This window comes from Mauremys mutica, chromosome 12 (assembly GCF_020497125.1).
Source record: "Mauremys mutica isolate MM-2020 ecotype Southern chromosome 12, ASM2049712v1, whole genome shotgun sequence".
Lineage (NCBI taxonomy): Eukaryota > Metazoa > Chordata > Testudines > Geoemydidae > Mauremys > Mauremys mutica.
In genome coordinates, this window is record NC_059083.1 from 70,246,124 (window position 1) to 70,268,228 (window position 22,105).

Consider the following 22,105-nt stretch of genomic DNA (forward strand, 5'->3'; position numbering starts at 1 on the left):
GGTTCTCAAACTGTGGGTCGCGAGCCCATTTTCATGGGGTTGCCAGGGCTGGTGTTAGACTTGCTGGGGCCTGGGGCCAAAGCCTGAGGGCTTCAGCTCTGGGCCCCACCCTTTCCCTTCTCCCAGGGTGGTGGGACTCAGGCTTTGGCTTCACTGCCTGGGGCAGTGGGACTCAGATGGTCTCAGGCTGTGGTCCCCCCTCTTGGGGTCGTGTACTAATATTTGTCATCAGAAGGGGGTCACGGGGCAATGGCATTTGAGAACCGCTGGCTTTGGTAGCTATAGGCCAGGTGGTAACATCTGTGCTCCAAGAAGCTCGGCTTCACGCTGCTCCTGTGGTTCAATCCTGGTCTGGGGTGCAGGGTGAGGCTGTGGCATGCTGGGTGCCCTGCCATGCTGTCCTTCAGATGAAGCATTAAGCTGAGGCCCCTCGTGCGTGTTCCTGGTTGCCCAGTTGATATGGCAGGTTGCAAATGGAGTACGGGATAACCACAGAGACCTGGCTAGCACTTGCTCTTGGTGCAAATGGATCCTAATCTCCCAGGTGGGATGTCAGCGACTGCTGAGCACTTAGGCCAGAAAAGGGCTCCGTACCCACAAATGAGGCCGGACTTTCAAAGTGCTCAGCCTGCCATGGGCCCCCCAGTGTGCTGAGTTCTCTGGAAGAGCCAGCAACTTATTTTGGGGCTGTCTCAGGCTGTCTGGCCCCTTCAGGGGAGTCAGGCTCAGCTTGGCCTGTGACGCAGCAATTATCCCCCAGCTTAATTGCAGTGATTGGACACAGCTGGGAATGGGTGAGGCGGTAGTTGAAGTTTGTATTTTCATACGGGGTTTGTCTGGGAGCTCCAGGCAGGAGCCTGGGGAGCCCCCTGCCCTGACAGAAGGGTGAACCTGTAGGGGTGATGGTGCCTGAGAAGAATACAGGTACATAGTGGGGCCAGGAGACAGGCCTGCTGCTTGGCTGAGGGAGGAGGAAGCCCAGGGAAGAAGCCGAGGGGAACCGGAATAGCCAGGCCTTGCCTGCTCGCTCCAAGATTCCTGTGCAGAGAAGGGAGCCTGGGTTGCCCTGCTGGCCCACTGAACGCAGCGGTGTGAAGACCGTGGAGACCAAGGGTGAAAGTATTAGCAGGTCTGGACTGGATCGAAGACTTGATGGGAGGCCACTGGATTCTTGTTTGTTTGACTCTGTTACCCCGGCAGGGGGGAGGCTTTAAAGTGACCTGGTTGGAGGGATGAGTCATGACAAGAGGCACCACAACAGGGCTGGAGCAGCTGTCGGCAGGGGGTGCTAGACAAGGAGATCCCGCAATGCCCCACCATGAGGGGAGCACTGGTGGTGAGTCCACTCCGCTACAGGCTCCTAAATGGGAAATGAGCTCTTGGGAAAATCTGGCCCTTGATGGCTCCTGGGCTTGCCCTGCTGGTGGCAAACACATTGTTTTGTGAACTGCTGAGAGGCATCTCCTAGGATGACTGACTAGTGCAGTGCAAAGCCACGGGGGAGGAACCTTAGGGTCCGATCAATGGGAAAACTCTCATTGGCTTCAGAAGGCTTTGGACCGAGCTCTAAATCCTTTGTCATGGCAGGCCCTAGGCATCCCAGGCCAGACACAGAATGTGCAGGGAAAATCGGAGCCCCAAGACCGTCCATAGCACTAAGAACATAGCCCTGGCCCTCCTAAAAAGCCTTCTCATGTGGGCTGTCTTTGGGGTTTTCTTTGCATCGCAGACCAGCTTGCTGTCTGAACAATTGATTTTGAATCATGCGCTTGTGGACTCTTTTAGCTACAGTGTCTCTAAGGAGAGCAGCACCCAGCGCTGATGAGCTGCAATTTCCGACCTCTTCTTACTTGAACACAACCACACGGCTTCATTCCACAATAGATTAATGATCAGCATGTTCCTGGGCTGAAGATTTGTTTAACATACTTCAGCCTGGTGTGAACTGTCACAGTTGAATAATTAACCTCTAGCGACAGAAGCCCAGAATGGAAATCCTGACATTATGATTAATGATCTAGTTTGTTATGGTAATGTCTAGGGACCAGCCGAGAATGGGGCCTCGTGGCTAGGGCCCTACCAAATTCACGGTCCATTTTGGTCAATTGCACAGTCATCGGATTTTAAGAATCATAAATTTCACAGTTTCAGAGATTTAAATCTGAAATGCCCTGGTATTGTAACCGTGGGGGGTCCCAGACCAAAACAGAGTCGTGGGGTGGGGGGTGTCGCAAGGATAGGGAGGTTGTGGTATTGCCACCCTTATGTCTGTGCTGCTGCCTTCAGAGCTGGGCGACTGGGGGGAAGCTGCTGGTCAGGCTCTGAGATCTGAAGGTAGCGCCAGGAGCAGTGCAGAAGTAAGGTTGGCAATGCCCTACCATGCCACCCTCACTTCTGCACTGCTGCTGGCGGCAGCGCTGCCTTCAGAGCTGGGCTCTCGGCCAGCAGCCACCGCTCTGCAGCTGCCCAGCTCTGTGAAATCTGCTCTCCCCTACAATCGCCAGATTTCACAGGGAGATCAGATTTCACGGTCTGTGTTGCGTTTTACACAGCCGTGAATTTGGTAGGGCCCTACTCGTGGTGCAAGGCACTGGACTGACACAGAGTAGCAGATGGTCCCTGCCCTGAAAAACTACAATCTATATAGATCAGACCGACACGGGCAGGGGTGGGGGGAAGGGTAGAACACACCCTTGGCTGCAGACTTGGTAGCGTTAACAGATGAGTAGAGAACCGGTTGGGATAGAATAAGCAACAATCCAAACTCTTGCCCCAAACTCCAAAAATTTGACAACTTTTTATCTCCCTCATGATTAGAGCGGGATAGAATTGGTGGTGACGGGGAATGGCTTTTTTTCTCAAACACAAATTTTTGCAGAAAATCTCTGCGTCTTTCAAAATGTTCTATTTTCTGTTTGAAAAAATGAATGTTTCAGTTTTCAAAAAACGTTTTCAGGGTTTTTTGCGGGGTGGGGTGGGAGGTTGCTAACTGCAAAATGGAAAATTTCTGTGCATTTTTGTAATGAAATATTTTTCTTTCAAAAATGTTCATGGAAAACACCATTTTCTAACCAGCTCTAATAATTTTTTCCCAAGGTTGTGGCCTTAAGTCAGGCAGAGAAGTGATGAAATGCTGTAAGTGAGCACCTTCTGCTAAGGCTTCCAGGCTAGCCGCAGACTTTCTGCCACTTAACCTTTTTGGGACAAACAGGCATAAGTGTAACCCAGTCCCTCAGTGTGGCACTGTCACCCTCTAGTGGTGACTGGGCCATGCATAGCGGTTGAGGAGTACAGCTGAGCAGGAACCAGAATTTTGGTCCCTTGGAAACTTTTACTTTTCCAAGTTGTTTTTCATTCCAAACTAGAACAAAAAGTTGGAAATAAGAAATTTTCTGCAGGATGGAAATGTTTAAAAACTCAATTTTTGTAAGAATAAAATGGAATTTTTTAAAAATTTCTGGGTAGGTAAGCTGGCTCTCCAGATGCCTGGATGCCTTGCTTAGCTGGAGAGCTGGCCAGTGCGGGGAGCCAGGCAGTCCACCTGGCAAATGGTCTTGGAACCTTTCAATTCTTCCAAATTAGCATTTTCAGATGGAACATTTTTGACCAGCTCTATTGATGAACCAGCTTGGCTACCAGAGCTGGCTCTTTAGCTCAGGCAGTAGAGTGGTATGCTTTAAGATCCATGGATCTCAGGTTTTATTCCCCACTGCCAATGACCTGCACAGTGTTCCATATCCAACCCAAAGATGAATTCTGCTCTTAGGTGGAGCCAACATCTGGGGTATCCCCTAATTTCAATGGACTTTTAACTCCAGTGACTATAGTAAAGCCACTAGCAATAGACACTTGTTCTCTTTTCCTCTCTCGTGCACAGATATCTTAAAACAGCACTGACTCTTTCAAATCCCCACACAGCACGGCCTTTCCTCCTTTGCTGGAAGTTTCATGTTTCAAATTCCCTTGTCCTTCAAACACTCAATGCACGCTAGGTTCACAGTGGCAGGGAGCGTTAGGCAACTGATGAGGTGCTGTTTGGTAATCAGAGGTGATAGTGTTTTCCACAGCTTGTAGCTAAAGATAAGTGTCTTTCTCTACACTGTGACCCAAGCTGTCTGCAAAGGACAGGACAAAGATCTGGCGTGGCCAGGAGTGTGTCTTCATCTCTGTCTGTATAGCTAGATTAGGTAGACTCTGTAAATACGAATACAAGCAGGCAGTTACTGTGATCACCCGGCATCTGGTTCCCAATTCAGTAAGGTGTCTAACACAAAGCATGGGAGATGTCCCATTGGGATTACACATGTGCTTAAAGCAGGGGTGGGCAAACTTTTTGGCCTGAGGGCCACATCTGTGTGGGGAAATTGTATGCAGGCCCATGAATGTAAGGCTGGGGCAGGGGGTTGGGGTGCGGGAGGGAGTGCAGGGTGTAAGAGGGGGTGTGGTGTGCAGGAAGGGGCACAGGGCAAGAGATTGGGGCAGAGGAGGGGGCTCAGGGCAGGGGGTTGGGGTGCAGGAGGAGTGCGGGGTGCAGCAGGGGACTCAGAACAGGGGGTTGGGGTGCAGGAGGGGTGTGGCAGGGGGTTGGAGTGCAGGCAGGAGGCTCAGGGCAGGGGGTTGGGGTGCAGGAGGAGTGCGGGGTTCAGCAGGGGGCTCAGGACAGGGGGTTGGGGTGCAGGCAGGGGGCTCAGGGCAGGGGGTTGGGGTGCAGGAGGAGTGCGGGGTGCAGCAGGGGGCTCAGGGCAGGGGGTTGGGGTGCAGGAGGGGTGTGGCAGGGGGTTGGGGTGCAGGCAGGAGGCTCAGAACAGGGGGTTGGGGTGCAGGAGGGGTGTGGCAGGGGGTTGGGGTGCAGGCAGGAGGCTCAGGGCAGGGGGTTGGGGTGCAGGAGGGGTGTGGCAGGGGGTTGGAGATCAGGCAGGAGGCTCAGGGCAGGGGGTTGGGGTGCAGGAGGAGTGTGGGGTTCAGCAGGGGACTCAGGACGGGGTTGGGGTGCAGGAGGGGTGTGGCAAGGGGTTGGGGTGCAGGAGGGCTGTGGCAAGGGGATGGGGTGCAGGCAGGAGGGGTGTGGCAGGGGGTTGGGGTGCAGGCAGGAGGCTCAGGGCAGGGGGTTGGGGTGCAGGAGGGGTGTGGCAGGGGGTTGGGGTGCAGGCAGGGGGCTCAGGGCAGGGGGTTGAGGTGCAGGAGGGGTGTGGCAGGGGGTTGGGGTGCAGGCAGGGGGCTCAGGGCAGGGGGTTGGGGTGCAGGAGGGGTGTGGCAGGGGGTTGGGGTGCAGGCAGGAGGCTCAGGGCAGGGGGTTGGGGTGTGGGCTCCGGCCTGGCACCGCTTACCTTGAGCAGCAACAGGGTGGCAGCGGCGCACAGCAGGGCTAAGGCAGGCTCCCTGCCTGCCCTGGCCCTGCGCCGCTCCCGGAAGTGGCCGGCACCACATCCCTGCGGCCCCTGGGGGACGGAGGGGCAGAGGGCTCCACACGCTGCCCTTACCGGCAGGTACCTCCCCCGAAGGTCCCATTGGCCGCAGTTCCCTGTTCCCGGCCAATAGGAGCTGCGGGGGCGGGGGAAGTGTCTGCAGTGCGCGTGGAGCTCTCTCCCCCACTCCCCATCCCCCCAGGGCTGCAGGGACTGGATGCCAGCTGCTTCCAGGAGCAGCCCGGGGCCTGCGGCGCCATGGGGGTGGCAGTCCTGCGGGACAGATCCAAAGCCCTGATGGGCCGGATCCAGCCCATGGGCCGTAGTTTGCCCACCCTGGCTTAAAGTTAGGGATGTGCTGATGTACCTTGCTGGACTGGGGCCATAATATCAGCCTAAATTCTTACTTTATATGCATAGGCCATATAATAATAATAATTAATTAATAATACTTCTCTATAGTGCCTTTCCAATGAGGGTCTCAAAGCATTTTACCAACCTTAATTAATAAGACGAAACCCTCCCATAGAGCCTATTCCTGCTCTCATTGAAGTCAAATGTGAAACTTCCACTGACTCTGCCGGTGGCAGGCCCAGCCTTCAAACTATAAGGAGGATGCAGACTGGCCAGTACGCCCAAGCTAAGGTGTCTCAACACCCATTAGAACCCAGCTTTTGTCCCCAGCCCTCGGTGGAACCAGCTCATCGTCAGCGTTTGGGCAGAATTACTGGGTCCTGAGCAGGGTTTGGTGGAATCAGACAGGAGTTGAGAGGAAGGGGTGAAATCTGACTAGGCTGGAGCAGTCTGCTGGTTCTGGAGAGAAGTGGACGTACTGAACAGGGCTGGTTAAAAATGATTTTTTTCCGCACGCAAAAATGTTTTAAAATATTTCCTCTCTTTTTTTATTTTATTTTTATTTTCTGGGTAAGAAAATATATTGATTCAAAATGCTGTGACCAGCCTTTGTTTGAGTAGCTGAAAAATTCCCCGTTTGTGCGGGATGCTTTTTCAGAGAAAGCATGTGGGGCAGGTCCAGAGCTGATGCATCGGCTTGGTGGGATTTTTCCTAGGTCCAGGCTGAAGTGGGTGTGTGTGTGTGTTGTATCGCATTTGCTGTGGCAGTCTCTAGCAGGAATACACGTTACCTTTCTCTTCCTCCGTGTGACTTTTTTTCCCCTTCCAACTCCAGGTAGAATAATTACTCAAAAAACAGACAGAAGAAGAAACAACAACCTGTCTCCGAGGCCTGGACTTACCCAGATATGCAGCACAGTGCGTATGAGAACCAATCCGCAGGGCCACGCCAGTGTCTGGGAGAACTCACTCCTGGTGAGTTAAAATCCATCCTGTAAAATGGAGAACTTCTCTGACTGTATCCACACTGACTCCTTTCTCCACTTCCCATCCTATTCCCTCCTTCCATACCAACCAGATCCTTGCCTGAATAGCTGAATACCATAAGCCCAACCCCAAACAAGCCTCCACTCCCTCTCCCGACCCCCACCAACCGGCAGGCCATACCCAAACAAGCCCCCTCCTTTGGGTGGTGGTCCACTGGAGGAATGGGCTTATGGGTCCACACACTATTTATTGGGCTTGGCCTAGGTTGCCTGGGCCAATCTGATAAATTCTGGAGCTTTTCCGAGGCTGGGGGTGGAGTGGGGAAGGGGCCAGGAGAGCTGTGAGAGTTGAAGGTGGTAGCTAGTTCGACTGAGATAGACCTCAGCCAAGGTCAAGGTATGTGTCTGCGTTGGGCATGGATTTATCGGCACCTAAAAATTAAGATGAGGGCTCAGCTCAGGAGCTGGACTGAGGTTTGGACTGGTCCCTCTTTCTCTAGTCCAACCCTTCTGGCTCTGTGCTGAACCGATTTCACTGAGGTGGGCCAGAAGCTCTCCGGAGACCCAGGAGACAATTTATCTCCTGTTTCTGGCCAAGCTGCAGACGGAGTCTCCAGACAGCCTCTTATATAAGGCATCAATATTTAAAGAGGAAAAATGTTTCCTCTTGGAGTAGTAAAGCCACTTTATAAAAATTATGTGTGTTCTGGTCAGGGCCCCTGGGAGAAGGGTTCACCAGCTGCAGAGACGCACGATTCCAGGTGAATTGTTGGGGCAAAGCACTGGCATGGCTCAGTCTGGTTTTTCCTGGCAGCACAGCGATTTGTGACAGCCATCGGGCCGTTAGATGCTCCTGAATGTGGGCTGCAGGGGGCGCTGTTAGCTGCCTTTGTACCTGCTGGAAGGGGGCAGGAGCTGTTCTGCTACAGGAGCATGAGACGAGACACAGAGGATCAGTCTCTATTCCCCAAGCACCATCCATCATTCCCACAGCGTGCAAACTCCTGAGACGGGTTCATCTTCTTTCTGCATTGTGTGAATCCCAGGGTTAAGGCCCTGATTCAGGAAAGCTTGTGTGGCAGTGCGTTCCTGAATCAGGGCCTTTGTGTTTCATGGCACTCCTAAGGCAAGGTACTGCAATGGGGTTGTTCTCCCCAAGTGCTTTGGCTTACTTTGCACAAGAGCGAGACGGGCGGGTGGGAGAGCTCCAGTTTGCTCAAATTCCATTCTGGGAACTAACATTCCCTCCCCACTTTCTCCTGGATCCACTATCCTCCTTCATTTTCTGTCTCAGGCCATCACACAGTGTGACTGTGCAGCTCCCAAACAGCTGCTGTGTTGCACCCCAGAGGTGGCTGCATTTCAGTGACGTGGTTGCTTTGGGATTCATTAAGAGAAAAGGTGCTGTATAAATATTCTCTCTTCTTCTCATTCCCTTCTCACTTCTCCACACCCTCCCCCACCTTCTCTCTTTCTCCCCCTTTGCTCATCTTTCTCCCTCTCCTTCCCCGCTCCAGCCAGTGATTCCTCAAGATGCACCTGGTCACACCCAGCCTCCCTCTGAGGGTATGGGGTAAGGTTGGCCTCCTCTGTGCTGAGGTGCTCCCCGAGTGTGCATGCTGCTCAGGGGAGGAGCGCTGGCTTTGCACCGGACCTGGCATAGCTGGAGTCAGCTCCCAGAAGCCAGGATGCAGTGTGAAGACTGGGGGCGGGGAGGTGACCAGCTCTCTTAACACTGCAATTTTCTAAGGGGGCCTGGTAATAACTCCTCATGGCACATCGCAAACAAGGGGTGAGGAATGCCTTAATTGGGACCGTCCCATGGGTGTCAGGTCCTCTGCACTGCTTGCTGTCTTGCATTAGCTCCGTGTTCTGCAGCTGCTCCTACTATTTGTTTGTCTTAGCTGCAAGTCCTCTCTTAAAGCTGTGAGGTCACTTGGAGGTCAGTCGCAGCTGAAGAGCTTATGCTGCCAGTGCAGCTGTATCCCAGGAGGCAGGCACAGGTGGCCTGGGCACTACCAAATAACTCTCTACCTTCCACTAGCATCTCTCATCTGAGTGCCTCAAAAAGCCCCATGCAAACATTAAGGACTTCAACCACAATGCCCTCTGGGAGCTGGGTCAGAGCATCACCCCCATTTTACAGATGGGGAAACTGAGGCATTTATAAGTTTATATTGAGGCTCCTGCTTATACAAGAAGCCAGTGGTAGAAGTGGGACTAGAACCCTGGAGTTCTGCCGTCTAGCCAGGGCCACTATCCAAACGCTACCCCTTTCACTGGCAGGGCCTTCAGCCTGGAGCTCCAAATGTCCTGACCTGTCCCAGCCCGTTGCACCATCCTTTGGGCTCTGATCCACGGGCTGTGCATGCAGGATAGCCACGAGAGGGGCGTGCTTAGAGACAAGGTTAAGGGATTCCAGTCACGAGCCTCCGCAAAGCTGTCATTTAAATTTAAGTTACATTCCAGGGGTTTTGTCCCCCTGTATTGCTGTTTTCTTCCATAAATTGTACATTATAATCTGTCAGCAAAACATGTCTCTTTCTGCCAGGCAGCCACCCATCTAAAGCCATCCAGGCGCTTTGCCGGACAGTCTGTCCTGGCTCCCTTGCTTTGCAGAAAGGTGTCGGCCTCTCGGTGTTAGAATGTGTTTCAGATTGTACGAACTGGAGCCAAGGCAGCGTCTCAGCTCACACGGAGCAGAGGCTTTTCCACTCAGCAGCTTGGCAGCTTCTGCTAGTGGCTAACATGGCATGGCATGGGGAGAGCGAAGAAGAGACCTGCTCAGACCTGTCCCAGGCTGGTGTTTTCCTAGCTCCGCTCGATGCACCGGGTGCGGGATAGAGACGGGGAGAGCGAGAGATCTGTTGGAGTTAAGGCAGAGAGTGACTGGGGTGAATGAGCCCGAGAGAAAGGGGAAGACAGGACAGAAGAGGAGATGGAGAGGAAGTGTAGGAGAGAGCCAGGGTGTTTAAAGGGATAGAAAGAGGAGACAGGCAGATGGATGCAGATGGGCAGAGAGGCAGATGAGAACGGTGCTGACTGTGAAAGAAAAGCCCCGTGGGCCAGGAAGGCTGGGGGCTGGAGGTGGGCAGAGCTGCCTGGAGAAGCAGACAACTCCTGCCAAAAAACCATTAGCTTGTTGGTGAGTTGAACAGACGACTTGTCACACTCCGGAGTGGATCTGTGACCTTCCCCCCTGGGCTGTCATTGCCCCGAGTGTGGATTGCTCGTGTGGGAGAGATGACAGAGGCAGAAACCACTGGACAGCAAACCCCAGAGGGAATCGCTTTCTTCTAGCACTGAACAAGGAACTTTATCTGAATGAGGGAAATGGTGTTCGCCCCAGACCTATGCATTCTCTGCTTCATTGTAGAGCTTCCACCAAGAGGCTTTCCCAGATCCCCCTTGCCTGGTTTCCTGCCATAGATTTAAAGAAATGGCCCAGGCATCCTCATGTCTTACCCCCTCCCTCTTCCCTGTACTAACAGTCTTTAACAAGAATAAATATTTATTTAACATCCACATCCGGTATCTTCTGGTCTTGGCAGGTTGATTCATTGGAATTATCAGCCCCCAAGCTGTAGACTCCTGCTCAGTCGGCTTAGAGCAGCAGCATCGCCCTTCATTCAGCCCGCGAAGCTGCTACCAGAGTGATGTGGCAATTCAGCTGTTTGGAATTAGCTGGATATTGTCCTGAGCACCTTGGATCAGCTTGAACTATGCAGGGTCTTGGCGGCGTGGCTATGTCCAGGGACAAGAGTTGGGCTTGTTCAGTATGTGTCCTCATCCAGTACTGGGTCTCCTGGTTTCAGAAGGGATAAGCTATGGATGCATTCCAATAATTGAAGGGGGGAACAAACCTGACACCTGTAAGGTCTGATGTGTCGCAGCCTCCCTTCTTTCCTATAGGGCCATGCAGGACAAAGGGCGGTATATTGTCCTGAACCGTCCACCCGTCAGTCAATGAGCTGGGTGTAGGCTCTGGTGACGGAGTGGAGAGAGGGCTGGAGTAGAGAGGAGGCCTTGGGAGTGCGAGTATACTACTACTTATCAGTGTCACTTCTGGACCGATGCGGCGACCTGGCCCTGAACGACCAGCTGCTGATTATCCGCTGATGTGAAACAGATGTTCTGGTGGCTTTCCGGTCACAAAAGGGAAGTCGGATGATGTCCAGCAAAGAGCAGGCTCAGGCTGGTGGGCGGGTTGGTCACAGAGGATGGGGCTGGTAGGGGATGGCTGGAGCAGGTGGCTGGCTGTAAGGGGCCGGGAATGGCTGGAGTGGGCCAGTTGTGGTTGTAGGGAGAAGCCTGTTTCTCAGATTAATGCCAATTGAGCCTACTTTGTCGTGAGCACCTTGACCTGACAGCTCGTGTTTGTCCCAGCTCCCACTGCCACTTGTGATTAAACAACAAACTGGGTCTGATGTATTCCAAACCCTGTGCTTTTAATAATCACCAGGTGGAAGATGCAGGGATGTGCGCTCCTGCCTTCCAAGCCATCAGGAGGGAGGGTCTGGCTCACCTAGCCCTCAGCCTTAGAAGAGCGGACACCCTGTCCGAACAGTGACCTCCAGCTGGGCTGCTGAGACCCCTCTGCCCTAAGGATTGGGCAGGGACCCTGCCGAATTATGACTCCCCCCCGCTTCCTTTCCCTGTCAGTTGACTCTCCAGTTGCTGCTAAAGGCAGATACCAGGCTCCAGGGCCCCAGTGGGGGTTTGGAGGTGAAAAATCTCCACGGACAGCAAATGAAAGTTCCCCTTAGAGTAGCACAGGCTTTGAGGTTTGTGCTGGAGAAAATCCATCTCGGAAGTGGCTGTTTTCTCCCTCCTGCTCCGCTCTCTTTCTCTCTATCTCTGTCCTTTTGCTTGAATCTCCCTCATCAGACTTTAATGATGTTCCCAGTTACTGCCACTAATGAAGGACCATGACTTTCACTAACCGGCCAGCCGAGATGGATTCTTCATGATTGACTAGATAGCCCGAGAGGGGCTGCATGACAGCTCTCCTCCCAGGAGCTTTAAACAAATGCTCTTGTCTCTAATCGAGTTCCTTCCAGGATTAATGAAGCCCCGAGATCACTTTTATCTGCTGGAACAAGATGGAGCTGCTTCCAGAATCAAAGTCCCACAGTGAGCAATGCAATGGCTGATTCGGGAAAGCACAGAGCTGGGGCTGGGGAAAATAAAAGCAGGAGCATGTGGGGAGGGACGGGAGGAGCAGGGGGTTGGCTGCCCCTTTTAAAATCCAGGGGGGGTATCCCACACCCAGCACTGAGGGACCGTTGCCCTCCATCTGACACGGATTTTTGTTTATCTTGCCAAGGACAAAGCAGGGAATAGAAAGAGGACAGAGTGCATGAGATAGCTCAGTGCCTAGCCCAGCCAGCAGGAGGCGCTGCAGGGAAGGGGCAGATGGGGTTGCATGTGAGATGGAGCAGTCTTCACTCAGGCCAGCATTGCAGAGCTGCCTGGTGATAGGCAGAGGCTGAGGGTCTGCTGCAGGAGAGGGATGTAGTTTTGTTTATTCTGCATGACTTCCTGCCTCCTTTCACCACCCTTCCACCTCCCATGGGGTGGGAGCGTTGCACACATGAGACCCGCTGGCCAGCTCCTCTCCCTCCGCCAGTGCAATGAGAAGCCCTTCCCACTCTGCCCCACACCTCTGGCCAGGGCAGTGAGCTGAGCGCCAGTCGCCGAGAGCCCAGGGGTTAAGTGGAACCAGGAATGATTCCCCCACTTGACGCTCAGCTCCTCACCCTGGCCATGGGTGACAGCAACGAGGGGAGGAGAGGGGTGGCCTAGTGAACCAGCATACACTGGCCTGAGCAGGTGCTGGAGGGCTGGGAGATTAGAGAGCCCTGTGGCATGTGGGAGTCTCAGTATGTCTGGCAGAAGCAGTGGCACAGACAGGGATAGACCAGCCTCTGCAATGCAGGAGACAGTCATCTCTTTCCCAGCCAGCAGAGGGCAGTGCAGGGAACGGGATGGAAGGAGCCAGCGCCATTGCACCCAGTCCAGATGTGGAGTCAGATGCAATTGAACAATAGAAGGGCGTGGGGCTGTTGGTGGGTCCTTGGAGGAGGGGCATACGTGTATTTGCAAACTGCCCATGTTTGCTGGGCCATCTGGCTGGAACTGATGACAGCCGAGTCTCGGACCCGCCCCCTGGGTTTGCCTTGTGGTGGGGTTATTGAGTGGCCACTGCCCCATGCCCCGGCAGAGGGGAGGCTTGCGTGACTGGCCCTGGGTATGAAAAGAATGGCAGCGAGTGAGGCGCTGGCTAAGTCACTGCAGTGCGTTGGCTCCACTGCATCAAAGTATTTAGATAGAAATCTCAAAGCTGGAATGTAAATTGGAAGCAGATTTGGGCTCAGGGGCTCGATGCAGATGTTAAAGGTATCTCGGGTGCATAAAACAGAGAGAAGGGCATGAACCAATGGGCCTCTCCCTCCCCACAGCTAACACATACCCGGGCACAGCCGAGATTGAGGGCTGAACTATCTGAGGTGTGGCTCTTGCCTGCAGTCCATTCCCAGCCCCCTAGGTCTGTGTTCACGTGAGAGGGGTGGGGAAGGGTGCGGGACCTGGTGAAATGCTTGGAAGGGTTTTGGTGTGTGATTGGCTAGCTGGGAGCTGTGCATATTCACATGTGTGTGCTGGGAGTGTGCAATGAAGGGCATGTGCACCAGGCACCTGTGTGAGGGTGCCTGGGTGCTACATGTGGGTGGCACATGTGTGCAATGATGCCCTGATAGAATATGTGCACAAGGGTCCCTAAAGAGTATGTGAGGGTGGGATTTGCGCACAAGGTGTGAGTGTTTGGGTGGCACGTATGTGTGTATGTGCAGGGTGCCTGTCTGAACACCCAGGTGGCAGATGTGAACATGGTGTAGGTATGAGCACCTGGGTTGTGTGTGTGTGTGTGTGTGAGCACACAGGATGCCTGCCTGAGTGCCCAGGCGTGATGTACACATGGTGCATGTGCTCAGGTGTCCAATGGGGCTAGGCTTTGCTTTGCTTCCCCAGGAAAGCACCTCCTGTCTGGCGCTGTGCAGTTCGGATGTGGGGTTTCTCTCTGGACACTGCCTAATGCTTTGCCTTCCCCTCCATTCACTGAGGACTCTCAAGCGATTTCAGGCTACTCAGCTGCCCTGGAAAGGATGGTAGCATAGCTGTGTTCATGGCACAGAGGTCCAGCACTGGCCAGCCACCCTCAAGGGGCTGATGGATGGGGAGGGGCGGGGGGTTTCCCACCAGCTCTGCCACAGCGCCAGAGAGGTGCAGAGCTGGGAGCCCAGCGGGGCTGGGGCGAGGGCTGCTGGTTCGGTCACAGCTGGAGGGTGCGGGGGTGTTTCTTTTAGTCCCTTTGCTCTGACTCCAGAGACGCACAACTGCACAGACTGTTTATTCAGAGCCCTGTTTCTATGGCAATGTTCCATTGTGTGTGAGCTGACAGTGCGAGCCCTCGGTGGAGCCTCCTGGGGCGGGAAGGAAAAGCCTCCTGCTCATTGAGATGCACCTGACAGCATTGCAGGGCTGAGGGGAATCCTCTCTGCACAGGCCGGGAAGCAGGGAACCCCAGGCCTAGCGTGGCAGGGGAGCAGCAGAGCTGGAAAAGCCCTTTGAGCCTATGGAGTCTGTCTGCTCGCTGGCAGGGGTGGCCTGGTCTCCCCTGGCCGAAGCCATGGCAGAGGTTACACAGATACCACCCTTGATCTTAGCCTGAATGGGAACCACTGAAGTAGCCTCGTCCTGGGCCAGTACGGCCCCCAGCTTGTTCACGGTGATTATTACAAGCATCTCTCCCAGAGCAAATAATGATTGAATTAAAAACCCAGTCCCCGCGGCCCCCTAAGAGCTCAGCCTATCTGTCAGCAGCTGTCTGGGATGGCGGAGGGGAGGGGAGGGCTGTTATGTAAGATCTTGGCAACACGTGAACTCCCCTCTCCAGCACCAGCCGCTTTGCTTTCCCGAGAGCTGTGCTTGCCTGGCTGCCCTGTCCCAGCCCTGGCCGGCCCGGGCCAGTGGGACAGCGGAGCGGCCCCTCCCTCCCACTGGGACAAGGCCAGGTTTGCCCCGTGGGACTGTGAGGGAAGGTCTAGGGGATCGTAGGGGCAATGGGGAAGGCCTGGGAGGCGCTCTGCTAACAGCGGGAGAGGAAGGGCCGGGGGCTCTTGAAGGGCAGGAGGGGGGACCAGGAGGGGAAGGTCCTGGGGATGGATCCCAGTGGAGCTTTCCCAAGGACGGCAAGGGGAGCTGTCAGAGGCTTGCGAGGTGGAGGGGAAGGCTGCCCTGCCCGGTCACCTGGGCTTCAGTACAAACCAGAGGCTGGTTATTGGGGTGTCTCCTCAGGTTAGGGTGACCAGATGTCCTGATTTTATTGGGACAGGCCTGATTTTGGGGGGCTTTTTCTTATATAGGCTCCTATTGCCCCCCACCCCCATCCCGATTTTTCGAACTTGCTGTCTGGTCACCCTATCTCAGGTGCATGGTTCAGCATAGCCCTTGGTATCACGTGACAACTGCCCCCCAATTCCTCACCTCTCGGGGCAGCGGCTCTCTGATACTGCACCCCTGCATGTGGGCTAGGGTAGCCAGCTTGGTAATATTTAAAAACCGGACACTCCAGCAGGAGTGCCAGAACCCCCCTGCCCTGCCTCCCCCCCACCCCCCCACGAGGCCCTGCTCCCCGCCTCTTCCCCCGAGGCTCAGTCCCCATCCACTCCTCTTTCCCCCTTCTCCCCCTCGCTCGCTGCTTTTCCCCTCCAACCTCTCCCTCTCTGGGTCAGGAGGGACTTGCCTGCTTTGCCGGGGCTGGGAGCTGCAGCCACTCAACGCAGGTAGGACGTGGCCCTGGCTGAGAAACATGGCTACCCACATGCTCGTAACGGACCCTGTGCATCCAGGCCCAGCTACCAGATTGCTCAATGGCTCCAGCCCCAGAACCCTGGTTGGCTAGTGCTCATTCTCTCTGCAGCATATAGACTATCCTTCCTGCGCCTTCCCACCCACCAGAGGCTTGGCACCATCCAGCCCCCCTTGCCAGAGCTCCTTCCTTCCCTGCTGTGTTTGTCAAGTCCTTGGCATTCTCACTAGGCTATGCCCCTGCAGCCTTCAGCACTGTGGAAAAATTGGAAAGAGTCCAGCGGAGGGCAACAAAAATTATTAGGAGGCTGGAGCACATGACTTATGAGGACAGGCTGAGGGAACTGGGATTATTTAGTCTTCAGAAGAGAGGAATAAGGGGGGATTTGATAGCTGCTTTCAACTGCCTGAAAGGGGGTTCCAAAGAGGATGGATCTAGACGGTTCTCAGTGGTACCAGATGACAGAACAAGGAGTAATGGTCTCAAGTTGCAGTGGGGGAGGTTTAGGTTGGATATTGGGAAAAACTTTTTCACTAGGAGGGTGGTGAGGCACTGGAATGGGTTACCTAGGGAGGTGGTGGAATCTCCTTCCTAAAAGGTGGTGAAGCACTGGAATGGGTTATCTAGGGAGGTGGTGAAGCACTGGAATGGGTTACCTAGGGAGGTGGTGGAATCTCCTTCCTTAGAGGTTTTTAAGGTCAGGCTTGGCAAAGCCCTGGCTGGGATGATTTAGTTGGGAATTGGTCCTGCTTTGAGCAGGGGGTTGGACTAGATACCTCCTGAGGTCCCTTCCAACCCTTATAATTCTATGATTCTCTGATTGATGTGGTACTGTGGGAGGGTGAAGACTGCGTGGGTCACAAAGTGGGGCTGGAGAGGGATGGAGCCCCATGTGTCTTTCTTTATTGAGGGTCCCACAGATGCTAGCGTCCTCTCCCCCAGCCCCTCGGGATTGTTTCTTAGCAGAACGATGAAGGGGAAGGAGCAGACAGCAATGTGGCTGTTCCCTGGGAGGTGACTAATGAGCTGATGTAGCCTGTAGTTCCCAAATATAATTTACTCTGCAATTACTGCCTACTCCCTGCAAGGTGAGTGCCTGGGCGCGATGGGGGTCGCATGGGCCTGCCTGGGGCAGGGGTGCATTTAAAAGCGATAGAACAAGCTGAGCTCAAGAAATGGATTCCCCATCCCTGTGTTGGGGGCCGTTGCTTTGGGCACCAAAGCCCTGAGTTATGAGCAGCAGGCCCGTGGGGAGCGTGCGGGGGCAAATATGGAGGGAATTGTGCCTCCAGGCTCAGGGTTCTCTAGCCTCTGGGGAATCTGGAGCGAGCAGTAAGAATCTCAGCCGCTCTCTGCAGGAAATCTGTACTGGGCTGGGTATTAGAGAGGCGTTTTCTGAGCTGTGGCCGACGCCAGCCTTCTAACAGCCTGTCCTGTAATGATGTGCCTGCAGATTGACTGCTGATAGCACATACAAGGATTGAAGCAGGGTGGCGGTGTATGTGGGGGAATGGACATGCATGTATGTGCTCCAGGGTGTGTTTGTGTCCGGGAGCCTGTGTGCAAATGTGCATGGGATGGGGGTGTGTGTGGGTAGAGGGCTCTAGTTTAGCATCCTATTTCCTCACCTCATGTCTGCAGCCCTGTCCCACCAGACCCACTTCAGCCCCCTAATCCCAACCTTCACAGCCCCAGGCTGGGCCCATTTGCAGGGCCGCACCGTCTCAGGGTTTAGCACTTCCAAGCCTTATGCTGAGTTCCATTCCCTGCTCTGCTGTGGGGGAGCAGGATGGAAATGGGGCTAATGCAGTTTCATCCTTCTGAGCGGGTGGGGGAACAACCCAAGCCCCACCCTTGTGATTGTAACAGCCCAGCTAGAAATCCGTTTTTCCTTGCTCCAACCTATGGTAATTTGCTGAGTCCTCCCTGAATCAGCCCGTCTCAGGGCCTGTGAGCTGCAGCTGGAGACAGGGAATGGCTGCATGTAGCGCTAGATAAGAGCTGGGCTTTAGCAGGTGAGCAGAGGGTTGCCAGCCCTCCAGGATTGTCCTGGAGTCTCCAGGAATTAAAGAGTAATCTTTGATTAAAGATTATATCATGTGAGGAAACCTCTGTCACACAACTATCTAGACACATTGGCTGGGATTCACGTGTCCTGTCCAGTGGTAGATTACTCACTGTTTTTTCTGTGCTGCTGGGGCCAGGGGGCCGCCTCCTCTCCCCGGTTGACAGAGGCTATGTCTACCCTGGCAATACTGGGAAGTTTCCCACCATGCACTGCCACCAGTGCAGTATCTCCCCTAGCGGTAGCAGTGGCTGGAGCACTAGTGTAGACCAGATTCAGGTAAATCTCTGTGTCATCTAAAGCTCCTCTGACAGTTCTAGAGAAGACCAGGGCCAGCTTTAGCACGGGTTCATGGGTTTCATTGCGACCACAGAATTCAGGAAACCAAGGGGACAAAAACAGGCAACACGCATTTCTGTAGGCCATCTGTCAGGGATCGTCTAGATATACTTGGTTCTACCTAGTGAGCTTTCCAGGGTGAGCTCTCGGGGTCCTTTCCAGCCCTACATTTCTATGACTCTGTGATGAATTCTGGTAGTATTTGGTGCTTTGGAGGTAGGAAAGGGGAGTCGTGCTTCAGATGCAGGGGAGTTGTGTTGTCTACCTGTGCTCTGTTTGAGCAGGCTTTCCCCATGTGGACAGAACCTTATCTTAAAGCTTTGCTGCTGCCCTGTGGAGAACCTTCTGCTTAGAGTGAGTGCACCGAACCAATCCCTCGTGCAACTCCAGTTACGACCCGTAAGGAGCTCAGTGGAGTTCCAGCAGGGATGCTGTGATAAATGAGTGGGGGGGGGGGAGATAGCTCCTTTTTATGGACACCCACCCAGCCAGTTAGCTACAAAATCCCTGTTAGTAGCTGTTCTCCACTTGCTTTACCTGTAAAGGGTTTTTTAAAAAAAGCCCCTCAGTAAAAGGAAGGGAGTGGGCATCTGACCAAACGAGCCAATGGGAGGGCTAGATCTTTTTTAAATTGGGAAAGAACTTTCCCCTTGTCTGTCTGTAGTTGTTCTCCAGAGTGAGAGGACAGAGCAAAAACAGGGCTGAAGCTATGCTGTAAAAAGCTGTGAACCAGGTATGAAAATCACCAGATCATACCTAAAAACTACTCAGTTTGAACCCCCAGAGATGTAAGTAGATCAGGAAATGTCTAGAAAGATCTGATTAAGTTTCTCTTTTATTTCTGTAAGGCTTGTGGACTCCTCTGTGCTAACCCCCAAACATTTTGCTTGTAACTTTTAAGCTGGACCTCAGGAAAACCATTCTTGATGTTTAATTGTTATATTTACTTTTTTTAAATCTAGCAATAGCCTAAGTTCCAGATGTCTTTTCTTTTTGTTTTTTTAATAAAATTTACCTTTTTTTAAGAACAGGATTGGGTCTTTTGTGTCCTAAGAGGTTTGTGCATATGTTGTTTAATTAGCTGGTGGCAACAGTTGATTTCCTTTGTTTTCTTTCTCAGCTCTTCCCTGGATGGGGGGAGTGAAGGGCTTGAGGGTACCCCATAGGGAGGAATTCCCAAGTGTGCCTTCCTGGGCTGAGGGTTTTTTTTGCACTTGGGTGGTGGCAGCATCTACTGATCCAAGGTCAGAGAAAAGCTGTAACCGTGGGAGTTTAATACCAGCCTGGAGTGGCCAGTATTAATTTTTAGAATCCTTGTGGGCTCCCACCTTCTGCACTCGAAGTGCCAGAGTGGGGAATCAGCCTTGACAGATGTTTTGGGCCCAGTGTTTTCTGCTTCATGTCTGTCTCTCTCTTTCCCTGGAGTTTTTATTACTAGGCTCTTTCGTGTTAAAAATAAACACAAACCAGACGTTTTTTTTCTTTGAGGTTTCTCTGCTTGTTCCCCACCTGGCATCACAAATGTTGGTGTGCTCATGGTGATCTCTGTGGACTGATCGTGGAAGATTGTGACTGCACGTGAGGAATAAGCAAGAGCGGCAGGAAGCCCAGGGGCGACTCAGGAAACAAGGATCCTGTTCTCCTGCAGATGTCCCTCATCAGAGGGAACAGACCAGCAGGAGAAGCGGAGGTGAGAAGGACTCCCCACTTGTCATATGGTGGGAAACTCTCCAGAAATGTCAATCTTTGCCCATCTCATGTAGTTCTGTTCATGCCAGCAGATTTCATTGTCTCTACGGCTTTTCTCAGGGTCGTCTCAAGTTGAGAAACCAGCTATTAAAAGAATGCTTTTCTATATACAAACAAAAAAACCATAACAAGCTGCTCAGGCAAACAACCCACAACTCCTAGAAGGCTCTTTCCATAGCTTTCTCCCAGTCCCCTCTCCCCTGCCCCCGTCTCTATCTCTCTGTCTCTCTCACTGCTGTCCATCACCATCATAACTGAGCTTCTGTGTAAAATCAATAGCAATAGTGAAGACCCTAGTGGGCTTCATGGAATCTCTGGCCCTCTGTTTGAGATAGGGTTGGAAAAGAAGGGGGTGGCATGACAGGAAGAAGGCTGCCCTTTATACAGTTGGCTGGGTCCCAGCCCAAAAGCCACATACACCTCCCTTCAAAAAATATTAATAGACCTGATTGCAAACAGCAATATTTGTCCCCGGGGCAAATTCCAATATTTCAACATTTGTTTTCATTGTGCCTCAGAATGGGGAAAAAAGGAAATATCAGCATTTTTTGCAGAATGAAATATTCCAAAAAAAATGTCCATTAGCAAATGTCAAAATGATAAACTGTGACATTTTCAATATCAACAAGAGATTTCACTTGTAAATTAATTATTTTGTCTTGAATCAGCATTTTGACTGTAAAGGGGGACATTTAAAATGGTGTCAATTTGCAATGAACACTTTTGTTTTGAATCCAAATGTTTTGTTTCATTTGGAAACGTTGAACTGAAACAAAATCTTTTGTTTTGATTTTCCTCAATCAAAATTTTAAAAAAATCATCAAAATTGACATTTTCCCATGGAAAATTTTGACAGACTCACATATTTTTATTGAAACATGTTTCATGCAAAAAAATATTGACCAGATCAAATTTTTAAACAACCTGAATCACACCAAGGATGCACTGTATCGGTTACTCTTGTAGCTTAACAAGCACATTATTCCAGTACAGATGATCTGCCGCTTTTCCAAGAGCAGATGAATTGTCACAGCATGCCAGAGCAGCACTCTCCCTTGTCAACAGAATGTCTTTCCCCAAAAGCATGAGCAGGTCATTAAACAAGCTTCAGTTGGCTAAAACCTAAACCAGAACCGATCTGGATTAAGAATTGGCATTTTGATAGGCTCCAATTCCATTGCAGGATCTGGAGACCTGAAATTACCTTGGGAAAAATTTACACCCATTTCTCTTGACCCAAATCGGACTTTTATGGGTCTTGCATGTTTGGGACCTTGATCAACCAGAATGTTTTCAGCCTAATCTGGACATGTGCATCCTTGCTATTTGGCATCCTGGTTTGTACGTGTCTAGTTGGTGTCCCAGGTACCATGACCGCTATCTGTTTGGGTTTTCACCCACTGCTTGCTTCCCATTGGAGAGGAAGGGGCTAGGAGAGCAGTGGAAATGGCCCGCTTGCCTCTGGGGCATCATTACACTTAGAAGTGACTCCTACCAATGACTAAAGACTGACACTGCTGGGCACTGAAGGACGTTTCCTCCAGTTTTCACACCAGAAAAGTTGGTGCCCGGGATGTTGGATTTTGAGTCAAAGAAGGGGAAAAATTGAGGAGGACATCTGGCTTCCATGTAGTGTATGGAAAATGCACCAGTGGGATAACAGAACCTGTCCACAGTTGGATCTTAAACCTAGGACCAGGTCTCATGTCACTGCTGAGTGGGTGTCTCCTAGACCTTCCACAGCAAATGGGGAGTGGAGACCAAAGACTCAGGTAGGGTAAACTGATGTGACTCCACTGAAGCCAATGGATCAACTCCAGTTTACACCAGCCTAGGCTCTTGCTAAAATCTGTGCTGTCTCTATGCCCTTTCCTTAGTGTTTCCATTGCCTCTCGCTACAGGGACAACCACAGACAAATGTACCACGGCTCTGCTCTGAAGGTGTCTTGCACTTAATTATTTCTAATTGGCCTGTCACTGAAGAATGAAGGCAACTCCGACAATGTTATCTGACAGGTGCCACTTCATTGTTCTCCCCAAGTTTATTATTTCCCCCCCCCAGGATTGTGCATGGTGAAGTTCAGATTGCTCCCCTTCATTTGTTGCCGTTTATCTATAATTTAGGATGGTTTTTAGTTATATTATAATTGAGTTTCATGTGTCACAGCGTGTCTCAAACAGAAAACATAAATATTTAACAGGCTCCACTGGTAATAAAGATTCGCATTTGCCTCACTTTGGCTCCCAACGCATGAATATTCTGCACCATGCTCCGTGGGTATTAACTTCATTCAGATTTATCTCCTGTTATGCAATGTGATGTTTATGACAGATCGGA

At 52.3% G+C, this 22,105-nt stretch overlaps 1 long non-coding RNA gene across 1 annotated transcript in view; it reads left to right on the forward strand.

Moving 5' to 3' along the window:
- LOC123346294 overlaps window positions 1-21,885 on the forward strand; it is a 51,793-nt gene extending 29,908 nt beyond the window's left edge. Inside the window, exons 2-4 of the long non-coding RNA XR_006572966.1 lie at window positions 6,595-6,734; window positions 19,507-19,708; window positions 21,669-21,885. This is a non-coding gene — a long non-coding RNA (uncharacterized LOC123346294). The remainder of the gene's footprint in view (window positions 1-6,594; window positions 6,735-19,506; window positions 19,709-21,668) is intronic.
- Window positions 21,886-22,105: the final 220 nt, after the last annotated feature.